Here is a 21,669-nt window from a genome sequence, read left to right as displayed (position 1 = left end):
GCCTGGAAAATTTTAATTTTGGCTGTAGTTCCTTCGTCCCATAGCTGTGTTGATGTGCTCACCCCCCCCCCCCACCACCACCACCTACCCTTGGTAAGTTATCCTCTTGTAAAATAGCCTGGAAAATTTTAATTTTGGCGGAAGTTCCTTTGTCCCATGGCTGTGTTGATATGCCCACCCCACCCCACCACCCCACCTGCCCTACTGGCAGAAATTTCGAATTTTGGCGGGAATTTCGAATTCTGGTGGGAATTTCTTTGTTCCAGGGCTGTGCTATTGTGCCCACCTCACCCCACCCCACCTCTACCCCCACCACCACCTGGGAATTGGCAGGAATTACAAATTTGGGACGGAATTTTTTTCTCCACTCACATGATCAGAACTGGTGGCATATGTTCAATCTTTGCTGAGCTGTTATTGTGGAACCATCATGATGTGTTTGATCATCGGCGGCCGCAGTGGCCGAGTGGTTCTAGGCCCTTCAGTCCGGAACTGCACAACTGCTACGGTCGCAGGTTAAAATCCTGCCTTGGGCATGGATGTGTGTGATGTCCTTAGGTTAGTTAGGTTTAAGTAGTTCTAAGTTTTGGGGGACTGATGACCTCAGAAGTTAAGTCCCATAGTGCTCAGAGCCATATGAACCATTTTTGTTTGATCATCAAGATGAATTTGAAGGATAGAGCGGCTTTCAATAGCTGCATTACATGTACACATTCGAAGGAGGACTGTAGCCACATTTCACTACATGAGGAATGGAAGACTATGGTAATGAAGTGTGGGAGAAAGAAGCAGAGTATTTCAGTTCATCAGATGGCAACAGTGCAGAGGGATGGAGCCAAGATACATGCTGTAACCAATACAAGTTCATGTGCATGTGCAAACTGTCGAAATATTCCACATGAAGTATTCACTTCCCAAAATGGAAGGGGCAGGCAGTTGTTGTCGATTTGCTTCACTGGAGGGCATATTTGTGTACGTGATACATACTATTGAAGAGCAACTGCTCATCCCCATTCAGTTCCTCGTGGGTGTGCGGAATGTGTTCTACCGAAGAGCTTTTGATGTCTGAATGGGAGGATTTTAACAGAAATATTGCCTGTAAGCATACAGGTGAGCACTGTACCCATAATTTCCTACATGTAGCACGGAAGCGAGCATTAATGCTTGAACATATGAAGAAGAACAATACAGTCCTGCAAATAAATGCTTTGCATTGAGATGCAATAAAGATACATTACATAATGCATGGAAACATCTGTCTCTGCCGTAACTGTCTGTCATTTCTATAACCTACATATAAGCTCCCACCCCACAAGAGACAACTGCCTCCAATCCAGCAGAACCAAAGAACTGAGCTAGTTCACGGTTTCACCGCTAGAGGGCGCCACAATAGGTCATGTGATCATGCAGTTCAGCCAGTAGGAGCACAGCATCATGATGATGTAGGCTTGGTGTATATAAGGAGAGCCCAGCAGAACAGGAGGAGGAAGCAGCAGAAAAGTAAGCATTCACTTTGCTCTATTATTATCATTATTATTATTGCTTCTGTAGCAGCAATATATGATGCTGATGATTATTCTTCTCTTTCCACCAGATGTATCCAGAGAGTCCCCCACCAGCTTATTGGGATCAGCACACGTGTCAGCAAGATCCAACCTGTTGGCACCAGCAAGTTACAGCCTGTCGAGAACCACACCCATGGCACTGGCAAGATCCAGTCTGCTAGGACCAGCAAGTTCCACCCCATCGGGTCCTGCACACAGGGTGGCAGTAAGCTCCAGCCTGTCAGGGTCTACAGGTTCCAAACCGCAGGGATCTGCACCCGGGGCATTGGTGGTAGTGGTCTCAGCCATGGAGGATCCTCTAACGCAACTTCTCAGCATGCTAGATCAGGATAATGAGACTCAATTGTTTGTGCCACTCGATACTGTCGAGGGTGCAACATCACACTGGGCTCCATCATACACATCGTCCATTGAGCCAAGTGCAAGAGACATTCCAGCATCAGTGCAAGAACAGATGGCTAGCCGTGCTGATGTGAATGTTGTGGATGAGAAGCTACCCACCCCCAGTGCATGGCCACCTTTATTATTCGCCTCATGCTATACCTTAACAACTAGGAGTTCAGAACATCTTCATCAAGGAACTCAAGTTTCACAAGACGATGACATGTCATCTGTGTTAGTCCTCGAAAATGTGCCAAAAATATTAAAGTGCGTTTCTCAGACTATGATTGGGGTGAACTCTGTCAAGCAAAAGCTTACATCAAGAGGCATATGACTACGAAATATGTTCTGTCACAATCCTACCAGGACACTTACTGTGGAGGCCTAACTGTGAGTATATTATCAACGTATGATTATGCTACACTAAAAGTTTCGATAGGCAGAGTATTTACATGCAACACTCAACAGTTCATAACTTGTTCAATCTGTATTCAACGATAACTACTATGATGGAAAGAATAAATAGATGGCTCCCTTATGTTCAAACTGTATACATTGATATCATGAACGGGCCTCGTACGTCCAGCATTCACACAGAAGGTATAGATCACTGTTTTAGTACCTGTATAAGTGCAATGCTGAAGTCTAGCGCTATTCCTCGAATAGGTGTGAAAAATGTTGAAATTAAATTTACTTATGGAAAAAAATGGTTCAAATGGCTCTGAGCACTATGCGACTTAACTTCTGAGGTCATCAGTCGCCTAGAACTTAGAACTAATTAAACCTAGCTAACCTAAGGACATCACACACATCCATGCCCGAGGCAGGATTCGAACCTGCGACCGTAGCGGTCGCCCGGCTCCAGACTGTAGCGCCTAGAACCGCGCGGCTACTCTGGCCGGCTTACTGATGGAATAACGTTGCGGGATCTACGTGCAGAATTTGAGGGATATAAGAAGCAGCAATTTTCCAAATACTGCACTGCTGCTGCACCGATTAAAAAAGAAGCAAGTGGTTTTTTTGATGGTGATAATGCTATGTATAACTGTCAATGGTGAATAAAGAAATATATTTATTATCTCAATTTTGTGTTTGTGTTATTTCGCTAGACAAAATGACCCTGCATATAATGTCATATGTGATTACGCACGTTCATGTGCAAATTTTCTTTTTTATATTAACGCCTATTGCACGCCAGGACCTAACACGGTAGGTATCATGGCAGGCTGGGTGAAGCACCCTCGCCACAAGGACTTTGTTGTAGGGTGACTGGTCCTGCAACGATGAAGATCCAGAGAAAAAGACTAAGAAGAATGGAGTGCTCCTTCCCGACAGTATACGAGCTATAATTGTAGGTCCTTCCAACTGTGGCAAGACAAATCTTCTCATGGCTCTGCTAACGGACATTGATAGAGTCCGCTTCGAGCGTGTCTACGTATTCTCCAAAACACTATTTCAACCCCAGTATCAGTTACTGCAGAGAATATTAGATGACATAGATGGTGTAACGTACGGGCATTCAGTGAAACTGAATACATCCCACCACCTGAAGAAGTAAAGCCATACACGGTCTTCATATTGGACGATGTAGGTGCTGAAAAGAAGTACCAGATCCTTAGATATTTCAGCATTGGTCATCATTTGAGTGTTGACATATTTTATCTGAGTGAAACATACTCTAGGATCCCAAAACAGTTGGTGAGGGATAACGCGAACGTCATTCAACAAACAACAACACAATCTCAATTTAATTTACTAGGCTCATGTAGGGACTGACATGTCGTACAATGAATTTGTAAAGATATGTGGAGATTGCTGGAATCACTCACAGTACGCATTTCTCGTTATTGATAAAACTCGAAAACTGAATGATGGTAGGTACACTCGGAACTTCCAAGAGTTTCTCCATATATAATCGTACAAAATAGGTGAATGCATCAGTATACTCTACACTATGGACAAATTCGGACGCATGTCGGGCACTCAGTCTGAGAGGTTAGGTTTACGTAGACAAAATGATCGCATGTATACTGATATCAAAATTCAAACTCTTGAGGGGAGACTCAGCATACTCGGTAAGGCTGTAAAGGAATTAAAGGACAATCAGAAAGTATTTGCTCTTGCCAAAACTGGCTAGAGAAAAGAATTAGCGCAATTGAGGGGGATAATAGAAGCTGAGGTTTTTATTATTGAGGAGGAGAAGGAGGAGGAGGAGGATCTGGGAAAGAAGAAGAAGAAAAACAAAGTATATACAAAGCCTCGCGATATACAGAGCTCAGATTAGTATGCGTCAAGATGTCGACTAAGCATCTTAAAGTCATTCAGGCGCGTAAAGCTGTTCGACAGAAATTACGTTTGTTGAGGATGGGGCATATGGAGCGGGCGCAAACACTAAGAGAGACATTTAAACCCGTTACCGAATCTACCAGAAAGCTAGTATCACGAGATGATGACAATGTTGAGAACGATCCTATTGCTGAGTTCACTAATCAGTGTACGACTAGGATAGAACATTCGGTGTCAGCAAGAAGAGACCGTACATGCTCGACTCTCAGTCTGTAAGTTTAACCGATAGCACAATACGGATCGGGGATAAAGAGTTTAAAAGAACACCTGGCTTAATGAAACTCATCTTTCTAAAAGCCTCAAAAAACTTAAAATACTCTGGCAGTGATCGCAAGGCGTATGGAGAAATACTACAGTTGACTGAAGTATATAAGAATGCAGACGGAACACTGAAAAGCCCACAAAACTCGAAATACACTAGCATTATACAACCTTTACTGAATAAACAACCCCAAAGCATTCGTGAAGGTCTTGACATTCAACATAAACGAGTGAGCAGTCAACTCCCCCAGCATATATATTACGATGAGGCAGATGAACTAATAGATAGACTTCGGCTGTTGATGGCTTCTTCTGCAGCGGGTAATACAGCACATTCGAATGAGGCTGTCTCAATAATTTCAGAACTTAGATAAAGAGGAATCATCGAATAATAATATCAAGTATGGAAGCAGTAGTTCAGGAGCTGCACAAACCAGCACGTAGAACATACCGTCGCAGACATGTGATGATTAAAGGACTGGGTGACTTATGGCAGGCGGATCTTGTGGATGTGGGTCTGTACATCAGTGAGAATAAATGTCTGAAGTATATTTTAATGGTCATTGATATATACTCTAAATTCGCATGGGCATTAGCTGTGAAAACAAAGACAGAGATGTTGCTGCAGTTTCGAGCGTTTGCTGCAAACAGGAACGAATCGATGTCCAGACAACCTTCAAACCGATCATGGTGGGGAGTTTTACAATGAACTTTTCAAAACTGTGATGGAGCGGTATGGAATACACCTCTACTCAACGTTTAGCAACCTGAAAGCGAGTATTTTGGAGCGACTGAACAGAACAGTGAAAGCTCAAATGTAGAGGCGATTTAATCTTCGTGGTTCGTAAAAGTGGACCACAGACAATAGCAAGGCATAATACAATACAAAAGAGACCGATTGATGTCCATGACAATTCACTCATGGAGTCGGTGTATTTCCGCTTTAAAATTCTGGATCCACGCAAACAAAGGTTTAATGTAGATGACTTGGTATGTATTTCAAAGCACAAGATTGCATTTGGGAAATCGTACTTACCAAAGTGGTCAGCTGAAATATTCACAGTATTCAAAGTGCAGAGAACGAACCCCCGAAGATATGTCTTAAAGGTCAGCAAGGGTGAAGAAATTACAGGTTGATTTCACACAGAGTAATTGCAGAACAGCTCTGTATCAGATATATTCCTCAACGAACGTGTAATAACACGTCGTGGGAATAGAGCGCTAGTTAAATGGTTGGGATTTCCTTCATCAGAAAACAGCTGGATTGATGCTGACGAATTAGTATATAATAGGATGCGTAGACCTCAATCAGCTTAGTAGCATACAATGTTCAAAATGTTCAAATGTGTGTGAAATCTTATGAGACTTAACTGATAAGGTCATCAGTCCCTAAGCTTACACACTACTTAACCTAAATTATCCTAAGGACAAACACACACACACCCATGCCCGTGGGAGGACTCGAACTTCCGCCGGGACCAGCCGCACAGTCCATGACTGCAGCGGCCAAGACCGCTCGGCTAATCCCGCACGGCAGCGTACAATGCATGATAGGAAAGACACCATAAGAGGTGGAGGTGGTATTCTCGATAAATTACCTGTTCAATTGCACATTCCGGAATATAACTTCTGCAGACCAGGAACAAAACTTCAGAAACGCTCGGCAAGTGGCGACAGAGAGGTATTAACCTGCTCGACGAAGCCTGCCTTGAGCACGACCTAGCCTACGCTGCAAATAAAGATCTCCGAGCATGTCAGAATTTTAGCTGATAGAGCCAAGAAAATAAGACGAAAAAAAGATAGTGGTATAGGTCAACGTGTGGCTGCATTCGTTGTTGATAAAACCATGCGTGGTAAAATTAAGTTAGGCTCAAGAGTGATAAAATTCAAACGAATTATGAAAACAGCGCGGTCCGCTTTGGTGAAGAAGAAGAAAAAAATCATGCGTGCCTGAAAAGCTGCATTCTCATCTCAATGTGTGCAGCTAAGTATGGAATGATTAGTAAGAACAAGAAGAAGAAGAAGAAGAAGAAGAAGGGCACAATTAAACCACCTCGTGTTCTATCCTTACCCAAGACATCAGGTGGAAATATTCCGTTCCTCGTTCCAGACCTTGCGGCACTATCAGCAGTAGGCTCGCTCACAGGAGGGGCTGCAGCTGTAGCCAAAACAGTCAAGAATGCTCAAAACGCCCAAGCACAACTAGAGGAGGCAAGAAGGCATAATCGTGTCATGGAAGCTGCACCCATTAGAAAGAATCTATACTTGAAACAATATAAGAAAGGACTGGGCCTCTTCAGAAATTTAAAAAAAAAGCCTGTTAGCTATTCCACCTGATCGAGCGCTCACGAATACAGGTCTGCTTAAAGTTGTTAAAGAAAAACTCGACATTTAAGGATTCCGAGGTGTCTTTATACGAGATATATTACCGAAGACCATGTGGCAAACTAATGAATGCGGAACAGTGAATTCAGACGTTGCAGCAGGTCCAGGAACCCATTGGGTCTCATATGTCAAGAAAAGTGCAAATATAGTTTATTATTGTGATTCATTTGGAGATTTACAGCCACCTGAAGAATTGCAACGATACTTCACCAGGAAAAGACGAGTCCTCTACAATTTTCAGCTATATCAGGGCTTTAACACATACTTCTGTGACATCTCTGCATCAAGTTCCTTCTCACATCCTTGATGAAACAGCATATAAAACTACACCAAAGATAAATGTATGCTGAACATCCAGGACGGTTGATGTATTATAAGAGCCATCATTGGACGTGCCCCCATCTGTTGAGGTTTAGATGTGACGTCGTACACTCTGACGTTAAAAGAACGAGCGTCTATATTACATGCAAATTACATTCCGCTGATTCATTTAAGTTCTGGTGATTGAAGTATTGCGCTGATTGTTCTGGAGACGTATAACAGCATCCCGAATATCACAAAGACCAACAATGAATTTCATCTGGAAACTGATGGTCAGAAGGAGATTCTAGAAATACAACCTGGTGCCTAGGACATTGATGATTTAAATGAAGTCTTAAAACATTCCGGAAAAAGAATTGAACGACGTGCATACATCAATATGCTTAAATCTGAAATACGAACAGAGAATGCGACGATCGACCTTAGTCAGAAAGATTCATTAGGTTCACTGCTAGGTTTTGCGAAAAACAGTGTTTTGGTGAAGGATTCCAGTAAATTTTACGCATCAATTCAGGCTGTGGACATACTACCAATCAGCACAATCCACGTTGAGTGTAATATAGCTACAAACTCATATCTCAACAATAAGTTGATTCGCTCTATTTAAGGGGTCCTTCCCTACAGTTCGAATCGGGTATAAGATAGTTCAAACCCCCACAAATGCGATGTACCTCCCGGTGGCAGTTCAGACATTGGACTACATGGAACTACTTATTGTGGATCAGAATAATCGACTTGTCGACTTTCGGGGTGAAGAAATCATCATACGTCTGCATCTAAGACAAGATGGGGGTAAGGTATAAAGCTAGCACGCAGAGTTCACAGTCAGTCAGTGTGTCACAGAAGCGCAAGGTTTATAACACGCCTTAATTACGAGTTCCTTGATTCCATTGGTCTCAAGCCGTGTGATGACGTCACTCAACGTAACGCAGTCAGTGGAGTATAATGATCGAATTATGCGTCATGAATTCCTGCGCTTCAACCACATTTAACAAAAAGATGGAATTAGGATTGTTCTTCAGCACCAGGACCCTTTAACACTACCTTGCAAGAGCTTTTTATATCTGGACTGCACATTTAAGAAAACTGACGACGCTGCGGTAACACTCTTGAAGCTGACACGTAATGCTCCAGCATTCTTGTTTCAAGAGATACGTTAAGAACTTAATGAAGTAGAAATCTACCGCACACGTAATGTCGGGCTAGCGTCAACCCTTAAGACTTACGTTTCAGCCTCTGATTCGAACATCTTTGAAAAAGCGGGGTGGATCATAGACGCACCAGATGTCGGAGATACTCGATTTACTGCTTGCGTGCCTCTAAAAATTCTTATGGGTTACTTTAAGGACATACAACGAATTATTATGAACGTCAAACAGGAACTTATTTTGGTGTGGAGTGCAGGTGATGCCAATTCATACAATCAAGCAGCAATAGAGGAAGTCTAAATCAAGATTAATACTGTAGCATTGAAAATGCCCCACATCAGTGTTGTTGACGAGGAACGCTTGAAATTTTTAAAAGTTCTGAGTGCCGGCACTTATCTGCTGCTAACTTTCCGATCATGGGAGCTTTTTGAATACCCTGTCTTATCTGCAGCACCAACACATACGTAGACTATTAAAACATCAGTTCAATTCATCATACTTGCATCTCAAACTCAAAGGCAAGGGACTGTATCAAAAGATTCAGGTTAACTAACGCCAGAGTCTACTTCAATTTGGGATTCTATCCATACGAGAATTTACAACTACAGTGGGACAGCAATGTATACAGTATAGCATTTCACATGTATACAAGATTCCGTGCATCTCACTACGAAGGCTCTTTAAAGTCAGTGCCGCCATTAGACTGTTGTTATTATGAAAAAATTATTACTACGAAGGAGTTGGAAATGAGGGATGTCTACTCAGCCCACAGAATTTCAAGAAGCTGGTACTAATAATCGTGATTGACTGCTCAAAACAGAATGAGACAATTAAATCAGGACCGGTAGATGTACGGATTGAATTTGAATCTTCAACAGACTTCCCAGATGACATTGCAGCGTATGCTCTAGTTTTGCATAATCGTGTTGTTAACTAATGTCCATTCATAGGTGTTGTTCAGCGAGTTGTATAAACTAAAAGGTGCACAACACAGTTCACGATGTTACCGCAGGGTCTAAGGATAGTAGCTGACGTCCATCTAGGTACGAAAAGGGGGTCACTGTACTTTCAACTACCTAGTCTCAACTACTTTTCAAGGTCATCCGACTACCCACTTTCCACAACCGAAATACATCCCCATGGATCATTGTATATAGAAAATGTCTAGGAATTTTGGTAGATTAGCGAATAAGACAAGCAAATATTCTCGTACCAAATCTTTATCAACTTTTGCATTTACATTTACGTACAGAAAACAACCCTTGCCTTATTTTTGTTAGGTGCAGCTGTAACAATGTCCAATTTAATTTTTAACTTATAACTTAAATCCACATCCGAATGACCTATTTCGTTCTCCAGCTAGTAATTTGACAAATACAGAGAAGGTATGTTTTCGAACTCCAGTATACATCTAATTTTTTCCTGTGAACTACCTCTTTTATTGCTTTAACAATTAGTTCTGGTCCTTCTGGAAGTTCTTCTAGACGAGAGCATTCGGGGACTTTAATTTTTCCTCTTATTTCCTGCATGACACTGTTGTTATAACACTCCACATTCTCCTGGGTCTAAGTTGCAAGTTCTTCTGCTGCACATTCTTAGGGTATTTCGTTATAGACCTTTAAGTTCATAGTTTTTGCAAACGAATTGCCGTTAAAGGTTATTCCATTGGTTTTAAGCTCTGAAAACGGTTGTTCTGTTGTTAAGTGTATGTCATCGAGCCCACCATATTTCGATATAATGTTTCCATCCTTTTTAAGCAGCTCTAAAGAGGTATGGAGTTTAATAAATAGATTTTTGCTGTGTCCTTTATCATAGTAAACATGCTCCAGTTCGTCGTTTTCAGCCAGTACTCCAACATATGGCCACTTACCACTGCTCTTTACAGTAAACGCTATTATCTTGTACTCCCCAGTCCTAGCTATATTTCTCCACACACTGTATTTAAAGCTAATCGTAAACCTGCCCTGCACATCCGCTCTAGCCTCTTCCTTCTCCATTTGCAGCTTATATTCTTCCTTTATAGCAGTTGGCTTCTCTGTATGCTCTAGTTTTCTTTTCTTTTCTTCAATGTCTTCCATTTCCAGTTTCCTTTTCTGTGCACATAACACATTAATTGTACTTAAAGATGTAATTTCTTTAATGGGCAGTGGCTTAAGTCTGTGTGACACATTTACTCTTTTTCTTAGGACTTGTGGAATAACGTTGTTCGTGTCAACCAGTCCCAATTCCGCAATATCTACATCAGACGGTATTGTGGAGAACAGTGTTCTAGACAGAGAAAAATAAGTTTCTCCTGCTTTAACATAACACTTGTGTATAGTACTTATATTGTCTTTATTCGAGTCAGAGTTAGGAATCTCCCCATAGTTTACAGGTAGGTAATTAAAACTCCATGCAGACAGAACATAGCTGATAAGCTTTTCTCTGTCTCGAGTATCTGGAAGACTTGCTTGTATACCTGACAATTTTCGAGTATCTTATTACCCCAGTACACAAACTACAGAACGTTATTAAATCAGCACAACAGTAATTCTGTATGTTATCCGTTAATTGACGTCACATGGAAGCAAGTGGCACAGAGTAAAGTGGAGCACATTGTAAATACTGTTTATTGGTGTCTAACAAACGTAAACACTCCTGCACTGGATCGAATACACGATCCATTCTGTAGTTGTATATTGTAGCCTCCAACCTGGTAATGCCATGGTACTTAGCCAAGGAAGACCTAAAAGTTTCTCGTAGTCTCGTGTCTGAACTTTTTTATAAAATCTATAATGTGGTTACCAATATCTTTGTTCACTCCTGGACTTGTGATCTGACATACAAATTTATTATATATCTTTACAGTTCGAGCTTAACTACGTTAGACAGTCTATTCCAACTGTCTTATTGTTGTCCACAATCACATTGCTGTTTCGCTGGTGATCTCCATCCATGCAGAAGTCCTGGGTTGATATTAAGAAGTCCCACATCTCCATTTTGTCAAAAATTCCGGCGAAGTCTTGCGTTATGTCCAAATCCAAACGGTAAAAGTCGTCTACACGTAGCTGTTGTAATATTCCAGGGAGCTCCTCCATTAGAACATCCATTTTAAAGTCAAATAATTCCACTTTATATGGTATAACCACATGATTTTTATATTTCCTCGAAATAGTTTCCAGTGCTTCCTTGCCGATTTTCTGCCGTATCCCTCTTGCTGTGACACTGTCGTTCCTGTATAGGAGAAAAGACAGCTTCGCCTTCCATGTCTTGCAGTGACGAAATTGGAGAATTTACTACGTTGATAATAGTTAAATGAGCCACACATCTCCTTCTATAACATTACAGTCCGCCCTCTTTCTAATTTTTCTTGACAGTCCACTTGGTCACAGATTTTAATCACCATGTTATCGCAAAACGGTTCCGTAATAGGTGTAAGCACTTTTACAGTCTTCTCGCTAAGTAGTTTACCATTTTCGGTGTAATTTTGTTGCCAGCGTCAGTAGCCAAGATATCCAGGTTCTGCTGTAATAACCACAAACCGAAGCGTTTGTCCGTTGGTCTTGTCTTCCTCCCTAATAGCTGACGGATGTTTAGCACTTTGGAGGAATCCATGTGGACACTTTCAACTACCGCGAAAGACTGATCAGTTGCTGCTGTCAAGCCTTTTTTTATACTCTAAAGATCCAAGATGGTAGCACTTCCCGTCACGTGATTTCCGGTCATACACTCTGCTTAACGTCTAGCCCAGTTGTGCTTTTTGTATGCAAAATGTCCATGGTAGGGAGGGAGACTGCCCCTTGTAAATACCGCAAGAGTGTGCAGCAGAAGAACTTGCAACTCACACCCAGGAGGATGTGGAGTGTTATAACAACAGTGTCATGCAGGAAATAAGAGGAAAAAATTAAAGTCCCCGATATCTCTCGTCTAGAAGCACTGCAAGAAGGAGCAGAACTAATTGTTAAAGCCATAAAAGAGGTAGTTCACAGGAAAAAAATTAGATATATACTGGAGTTCGAAAACATACCTTTTCTGTATTTATCAAATTAGTGACTGGAGAACGAAATAGATGATTCAGAACTGGATTTAAGTTTTGAGTTAAAAATTAAATTGGACATTATTAAAACTACACCTAACAAAAATAAGGCAAAAGTTGTTTTCTGTACGTAAATGTAAATGCAAAAGTTAATTAAGGTTTGGTACTAGAATATTTGCTTGTCTTATTCGCTAATCTACCAAAATTCCTAGACATTTCCTATATACAGTGATCCATGGTGATGTATTTCGGTTGTGGAAAGTGGGTAGTCGGATGACCTTGAAAAGTAGTTGAAACTAGGTAGTTGAAAGAATAGTGACCCCCTTCTCGTACCTATATGTGGAGGCTGGGGCAGAGGTGCAGCTGTGAAAACACGTGACGTCATCCGAGAGCAGGGGTGGTCGTGGTCAGGGGCGGGGGTGGGTGGGGTGGGGTTGATTAATTGATCAAATTAATTAATTTGCATATCAATTTGATATCAAAATTGCGCTGTCGCCGCCAACTCCCTACTACTGGCGTCCTTAGATATTCCATGCAGTTGCCCGAAGCCACTGTACCAGAGTGGCATAGTATGTAGTGCATCTGCCTAGTGAGGACGAGGCCTGGATTCGAATCCCGGTTTTGGTAAAAAATTTTCATTTGTCATAGATTTTTGAGACTTGAAAAGTTTCTGGAACCATACAGTTTTATTTGACTCTTCTCCTTGTCCACACTAGCGTACTTCCATTCCAACAATTAACTATCTATCTCGCTTAAAATACATACTGTATTTATGTCTAACAGGGCGTAGCACATAAGTCTATTTACTATCAGATTTACGTCATTCAACTTTATATATCAGAAAATCCATAAAAAATCATGCTCTTGTGAAAAACAAAATATACCAACAAAAAGAAAGAATACATTGTAACAAAGACAAAATAGAGAACTGGGAATAGCATCTAACCAGTGCAGATAAGTACCGAAGAATTCCATTAAAATGGTCGTAAGGAGGAATGAGGTGTAAAGTATACATCTGAACCGCTGGCGGTAATGTCAAGCAACCTTCTTACACGTATTGAATAAACACTTCACGGAGTTATCACTGTGTCAGATTTGTCAGTCTCGAGCTTGCGAACATGTGAAGTACTTTCGCTTACCAGGCCAGAGAAATATACTCTGGAGGTAATACACCGCTGTCATCCCTATTTGAGGGGATTGGGGTTGGTAAAATGTGTTGAGAGGGGGGAGGGGGGAAGAGGGCTCGAATGGCTAATTCTCAAATTTATGAAGCAACCATAAACTAAGCATACGTATGGCTTACTATCTAGAAAGAAGGGGGTGCAGGGAGGAAGAAGGTGAGGGGCGTGGTTGGAAGGCGACATTTAAAATTAATCGAGAACGATAAATATTAGCGTCGAATTTTTCGGGCTTGCCTTTCTGAATTGGAAAGGTCCTGACGACAATTAAGATATAGGATAAGGTATGGGGCTCTGTGTGGGAAGGCGGTCACACGTAAAACATAAGCGCGGAATGTGTTGAGTAATTTCAACCAAACTTGGTCTACATAAAATTTACTATCTGGAAAATCACAGGGTATGAGACCTGCTAACACCCCTAAATTAGGATGGGAAGGGTGGGGTACGGGAAATAACAAAAAATGGCTGATACTAGTGCCATATCAAAAGACCTACGGAGTCGTTCGCTGATTGGTGAAAGTCTCAATGACTTTTTACTCTTAGCGACCGTGTAATGGTGAAAATAGGGTGACGTAAAATTAAGCAATCAAGCATCGCTAGGTGCTCAGCTGGTATTACGACATCTATGAAAAAAAAGGCGAACTGAGAAATTACACCTTCACGAGTATTAGCATAACAGAACATTAAATCAAATGATCGTGGCCGTTTGCGATCTAAAGTTCACAATCAACGTAAACCTAATTTATGTTTGTAAAATGTTGCTTGTATACCCTTTTGGTATTCGCTAAGTATTGTGTTTTTGGAACAGAAGAAGGTGTGATCCGTCAAGTACAAATCGACAGAAATCAGACCCAGCGTGGCCAGGAAACAGGATGCTACACCCCACGTCTTACAGTACTTCTGTACATATTTCGCTCTCCATAACAACCGTTCTTTCCAAACCAGCATAAGAAACATGAGATTCTCTCCTCCGTCCTTTAACGACCAAGAGGAGACGTGATATTCAATCTTTTGATCACGTTTGTTGTTTTGGTTTTGTTTTCTTAGGCTTTCACGGTTCCTTCGGAAACAACCCAAATACACAGAACAAAAATTACAGTCTTTTTCTGAAATTTCTCTAATTACTCTGGAAAAGTAAGACTTTCCAAATGTTACTCAAATACACACCAATAATCAGTAATTCAAATCAAATTAAATAGAAGTATTATTAAAAACCGGATATAAGTTAAATATATTCTGAAATAAAAGCTATCACAAACTAACATAAATTGCCGTTTTATAGACAGTTAAAATTGTTAAGGCATTACAAAAACTCAGTTCATTTGCAGTATGTTCCATGGTAGAACACCTTTCTTCCGTTTCGAGGTACAAGATGTAGGACGACTAATGAACCGTGGCTTAATTGTCCACACTTTATATGACTAGTTTTAAAAATATACAGCATTATAATCCTCATAGACTCCTGTAACTGAAGAATTAACACTAACTTGCAAATAATTTTAATATATTATGCAGCGTGGCGGTCTCCAGTGCGCAATACCTCATATGATTCTCAAACCTTTCACTAGACTGAAAACCGACCAGGATGCATCATTTATTCCTAGGCACACTACCCTCAAGATATAACTCCCTCCCCGACCTTCACAGTTAATCAAGTGCCTGTCAGTAAGCTTTTACGCTACCTGTTGCACTCCCTGTTGTATTAGTGAAGAAAAGAAAAGATTGATAAAACAGTTCTGTACCCTGAGCTATTAGATAGTTTTACTACTTATTGTAAAGTTTTTAACATTTCTGCTACAGAAATAGAATCGTTTTAATACTTCAGTTTTTTAAGTTATTGGTGTGAAGGTTTATGGTTAGTCTCATGCTGTTTAGAGGAGATGTACTAAAATGAAATCGCTTTCCCGCTTAGGTATCTAGTCAGTTGGTTGACCTAGTGTCACGATTGCTTTCTCCATGTTTGATTGCATCAGTAAGTTGTATGTCGTGTTTTACACTGTAATCTTCTCTCTGTTTTAGTTGTATTAGCGAACTGTAAATTTGTGCCATTGAGCAGAGGCAAAGACGGAGCTGGCTTCCGAACTTTTATGATGATAGTTTAGTTTCAGTATTATGCAAGATTTTTAAATTAAGATCTTTCCTGTTACGCTTATTGGTTTCAAGTTTTCTAAGTTAATTCAACGCGTGTAAATAATTAAAATTTAAAGATGTTTGCTTTTACTTGCAGAGATTACTAAATTGAAAGTTAAATTTGTTTTAATTTAAATTTTTGTTGCCTAGTACTTTCCGCTCACCCCATATCCTCCTAGCAGTTTGCAAGCGGGACTGCCGACCAAGACTGCTGAAGAATAAGAGGCTTCCAGTGAGATCCAAAATAATTATTTTCTTTTTATTTATCTTGCCCACTTGTTTACTTGTGCTTCTTTGTCCGATAATTCACTCAGTAAATGAAGGTAGAATTTAGCCTCTTTCTAATTCAAGAGGAATGAAAGTTGGCGCAACCATTTAACTAATTTGCACAATCACTAACTTCCACTTTTAGCAGAGGTATTTCTATTTCTTTGGTCGCAGATACTAGACCACCTAGGCCACACAGAAACAAACGAACCCCATTACGTAAAATTCCCGTTCAGTTATCGTGTTATACTCAGAGCTGCAAAATTCTAGCTCCTTTAGAACGTCTGCCATAAGGATTAATGTCAACTGTTGCCTTTTATAAAGTGTCCACCTGTACGCTGCCTGATATGTCCACCTCCTTCTTCTGAAGCATGTTTTTGGGGGCTAAAACAGGGGCATATGCTTTTATAGGAGTGGCGATGGAAAAAAATGCAATTCTTCTCGCCTTTAATGGTAAAACCAAAGTGACTAACACAGTCGTCAATTGAGGGATCTAGTCAGAGAGCGACCTATGCTACTTTGAGAAGAGATGGAAATAAACTGGATTTCCTAGAGCATATATTAAGACATTCGTACAATAAAGGGTTACCTTTTTTCTTCTTAATTTATTGTTAAGTAAATCATGCAAAAGGAAAAATATAAATTTTGACATGAACAGCTCTGGTTATGAGCTTCTATGCTATAACTAATACAACAATTAAAACCACAAATTTTATGCACACATTTCAGTTTTATCCTGGTTGAAATACTGCTAACCGAGTTAAATCACGTTATCAGGCCTACATATTACCTACAGACAACTTTATATCAGTTATAAATTGTTTCTGTAGATTTCCATTTTTGGTAAACAGCACGAAAAATGGAGATCTTTCAATTTCAGGGCTGCTATAGATCTTCTGTGTGGATAGATTAGTGATATTTCTTCAAGAAATTTGGTCATATAAGGACAATCAGCCAGAGGGTCTATCATGGTTTTGGAGCGACGAACTGACATCTTCTTGAAGATTTCCAGTCTGTGCCGCTCTTCCATGAGATAATAGATGTGTTTGAAGAAGAGTATGGCTGGTTTTTATCAAATTTCACCGCACTTATTTTCGTAGAATTAAAGGTAACGCCCTTTACTGAAACACCACTCTGTACTATTTTACTGTTCAACTGCTGAAAATCCGTGAAAACTTCTACTGTCTTTGGAATGACCTTAAACAAACTCTTGCACCCTAAAAAACAATAACAATACAGTGTTTAATCCGAACTATTCTCTCATTGTTTTTTTACAACATCTTTCCAGTGATCAGGTGAGTAAGTTTCATCTGATTTTCGGATTTTCTTTTTTATTGTGCCAAAATCTCCGTCACTGTGTAAGTAGGTATGTCTAGGAACAAGGAAATAGTGTTGAATAGAGTCATAGGGTCCGTTGACACTGAGAGAATAGTACACATTAATCACTGTATTGTTTTTGTTTTGTTGGGTGCAAGAGACTGAGAAAAAAATCATCTTACATTTATAATGAACGTTTGAGGAATAGCTCAGCAATTTCACGATACTTGATACAATTTCTGACACACACACACTGTGAGGCACACATGATACATGCACATAAAAAAATGGAAATGAGCGTATGACTTCGTTGGCCGAGAGGCACCATTCGGGGAAGTTCGGCCGCCAAGTGCAAGTCTTATTTCATTCGATGCCCCATTAGGCGACTTGGCGCCGGTAGTGAGGATGAAATGATGATGAGGACAACACAACACCCAGTCCACGAGCGGAGAAAATCTCTAGCCTTCCCGGGAATCTTACCCGGGCCCGCTTGCATGGGAGACAAGCATGTTACCATCCAGATAAACAGGCGGACACATACACGGAATAACTGAATTAGAGTCGCATATGTGGAAACGAAGGTCGTATACGCACAACTGCCTTAGACTGAAGTTGTTATTTTTGGCGTCGGCAGTGGTTATTGTAAATCATAGGTGATTACACAATAGCCTTTGTGCATTGTCTCAACGGAGCATATGCTTTGTCAGCTCGAAATTAATGTCGTCTGACATTCCAAGTAATGTCGTCGTTCGGAGAAGCATTGCACTGATCACAAGTTCTGCATGTAACTGTATGTGGCAACTTGAGGCTTGTATTAAACTCTGCGTTAAAAATTTTGGCATATGCTTCATATTTTACTGGTAAAACAACTGATTCTAAGCATTCTCTTTCATAGAGGCGGTGCATTTCAGACACGAATTTCACATTTATAATGTACTCCTTATGTGTATTGTCTTTCCGTGAATAATAACTTCTGCATTTCGGAAACTTTTTAAAATGGTGTCGAACAGTATCCAACGAGGTTTCATTCATTTTGCACTTAACATTGCCGTGTTTTCCGCATGCACATATGTGATGCATTAAGTTTATTGGTACACTCATCCGTAACAGCATCTTCACCAACACTAAGCATTTTCTTGTCATCTCCAGCTCTTGACACACTTTTCCATGACACTGAAAATATGTCACAAAAAGCTTTTAAACATACTCTGTGCTTTTTTGCAGTTGCTGATTTTACACGATAAGCCAGTCGGTGCTTTCATCTGCTCCTTTCTAGATCGTTACGGTTTTTAGCATAGCTCCAACTGAAACCGTTACGCTGAATAAGATACTGAGATACGTGTTCTGAATATTGTTGCTCTGCAGCTTGTAAAACTCCCAAAATTACGAGGTTTTAGAAACTTCATCTAACATTGAATAGCTGTACCAACTGAAGTTAGATCGGTCTGATTTGTGTTTGAAGTCATATCCAGGACCTTGCTTTGCTGCTGCTTTCTTACTTGTTTTATCAATCACATTTTCATGTCCACTATGTCTTTTTCTCTTTACATCTGCTCTTTCCCACTTATCTGGATTACGATTGCGTTTTTACCACCACTTTCGACGTTCTCTGATACACAAGTATTCAGGTTTCTCTCACCATTGTAAAACAGTGTTGCCAGTAGCACAACAAAACAACTTACATACACGGAAGAATGACATAAAGTGTTTCTTACAATGTAGGGACAAAATGCGAATTATGTTTAATACGTATAAAAAAGAGCGATATAGAAAAACAATTACATTTTGGAACAATATGTTGTTCCCTTACAAATGAGAAACCAATCCGCAACACCTCTATGTTGGCAGGTCTGCAGCTCACATAGCAGACAACGTCTGTTAAGTGGATCGCTCCTCCTCTCTCTCAAAATGATCATAAGGACGCATTCAAAAACGTAGAACAATTGCTGCAGAAAGAGCGATAGCTATGACACGTGATTCTAGTTCATAGGATAGACGCAAGAAGGCAATAGAATAATGAAAATGGCCAACACTCAATTTTTTAGTTTTTGTGGCACAGCTCGCTCTCTCACTGGATCCTTCAATTCTAATATGGTGAAGATGCAGCTGGAGTTGGTAGCCCACAGTGCATTGCAGCTTTTTTTTTCATTTTTTGACCGTAAGTTTTCTGAATGATTTGATGTAATTCGGTACAGACTCCTCTCTAGTGCCATTTTCTTCATCTCGAGTAGCACTTACAATCAATAATTTCAATTATTTGTTAGATTCCAGTCTCCGCCTTTCCCCACAGTTAGTGCTCTCCGCGGCTCCCTCTAGTACCGTGAACGTTATTCCTTGATGTCTTAAAATATGTCCTACCAGCCTGTCCCTAATTCTAGTTCGTGTCTCCTGCTTATTTCATCCCCTGCCGATTCTGCGGATCTCATTTTTGATCGTATCAGTCCACTTAATTTTCAGGATGCTTCGACTATACTCGGATCAGGTGCCTCGATTGTTCTCTGTTAAGTTTATCCTACGGTCCACAATTCACTTACATACTGTGCTCGAGACGTACATTGTCAACAATTCCTTCTTCAAATTAAAACCTATGTTTCGTACTAGCGGCCTTCTTTTAGCGTGGTACCTTCTTGCTCTAGACAGTTTGCTTCTTATGCCCTCTTTCCTTCATTCAGAATGCATTATTATGAACCTAAGGTGGAAGATAAAGTGGCCTACGCCGTTGGTGGTGCAGAAAAACTAGATCCCACGTTGGCAACGAAAGATACATTTATTACAATAAACTTCTTCTTCGGAGGGTAATTATATAACTCAAATAACCATTCACAATTGCCGTAGTCTTCGAAGTGGAAAGAAATGTAAGTCCGGTGGGCTGTTACCCGTAGAGAATTAAATCATTATCTCTAGAGTGAACACACTGGTTCACAAGAAACTGAATGTCAAGTTAAAAAAAGAAAGACAAGAAACGTTGCGTCAGGCCAAATCCAATTTGCAGGTAGTCCACACTGTCGAGGAAAAGTGTCGACATAGCTCGAAGACGCCATCTGGGTGCTTCTCGTCGCATTAGAGAAGAAAATTCACAATAGGCAATCTGGCGTAGAATGACAGGTCGCGGGATAAGTCCAGGAGAGCTTCTGACTGCGTTTTATTGGCAGGACACTTAGAAAATGTAACAGATCTACTAAGGAGACTGCCTACACTACGCTTGTCCGTCCTCTTTTAGAACACTGCTGGGCAATGTGGTATCCTTACCAGATAATACTGACGGAGTACATCGAAAGTGTTCAAAGAAGGGCAGCACGTTTTGTATTATCGCGAAATATGGGAGAGAGTTTCACTGAAATGATACAGGATTCGGGCCGGACATCATAAAAAGAAATTTGTATTTCGTTGCGACGGAATCTTCTCACGAAATTCCAGTCTCCAACTTTCTCCTCCGAATGAGAAAATATTTTGTTGACACTGACTTACATAGGGAGAAACGATCACCACGATAAAATAAGGGAAATCGGGGCTAGTACGGAAAGATATAGATGTTCGTTCTTTCAGCGCGCTATACGAGATTGGAATTATAGAGAATTTGAAGGTGGTTCGATCAACCCTCTGCCAAGCACTTAGATGTGATTTGCGGAGTATCCATGTAGATGTAGATGTAGATGATTGATGAACCACGGCAGCAATCGGCGTAATTGCCCAGAAAGTTCGTCCGTGAAGAAATAATTCGCCGTAGCCGTGCACCGGCCTGACGTACTAGACTACGACGGGACATATTTTCGATCACGTGACCCTGCGGAAGCGGGTAGGTCCACGTTGACTGCGTCCTGTTCTAGCGATACCACTACCGCCCCTGCCCGTGTGGCATGCGTTCGAAATTGCAGTGGTTGTGTCCACCGATGTAGCGCCTATGACATTTGGCGTATGCCACCCGCACTACAGTGCTGTTACGCTGGAGGGCTATGAGCCCCAACTTAGCAGCAGAATTCTCTCATTTCATTTCCTAAATGGTCCCCAATTTTGATGTTAAGTTTATAGCTAATTTCATTTGTGCTATTTCTCATTACTGTTTTCTTCCTTGGTACATCCTGTACTCATTAGACTATTCATTGCACTCCACAATCCCTTTCATTTTTCCTCGCCTTCACTGAGGTCACAATTATTAATAAAGGAAATAAATTTCCTGAATGATTTTGCGATAATTGTGAATATCCTTTCAAGAACTCCATATATATATAACTTAATACTTATATTACTTTATTTATTACTTCGTTGCGGCAACTGACATCGTGAGATCAGACGGTGGAACTTGTAGTAAAACGTTCAGTGTCGGTTTCAATAAAAGCTATCAGGTTTCATTAATA

The sequence above is a fragment of the Schistocerca piceifrons genome, chromosome 6 (genome assembly GCF_021461385.2).
Source record: "Schistocerca piceifrons isolate TAMUIC-IGC-003096 chromosome 6, iqSchPice1.1, whole genome shotgun sequence".
In the NCBI taxonomy this organism is placed as follows: domain Eukaryota; kingdom Metazoa; phylum Arthropoda; class Insecta; order Orthoptera; family Acrididae; genus Schistocerca; species Schistocerca piceifrons.
The sequence above is the reverse complement of the archived record's forward strand: the minus strand, read 5'-3'. Positions refer to the sequence as shown.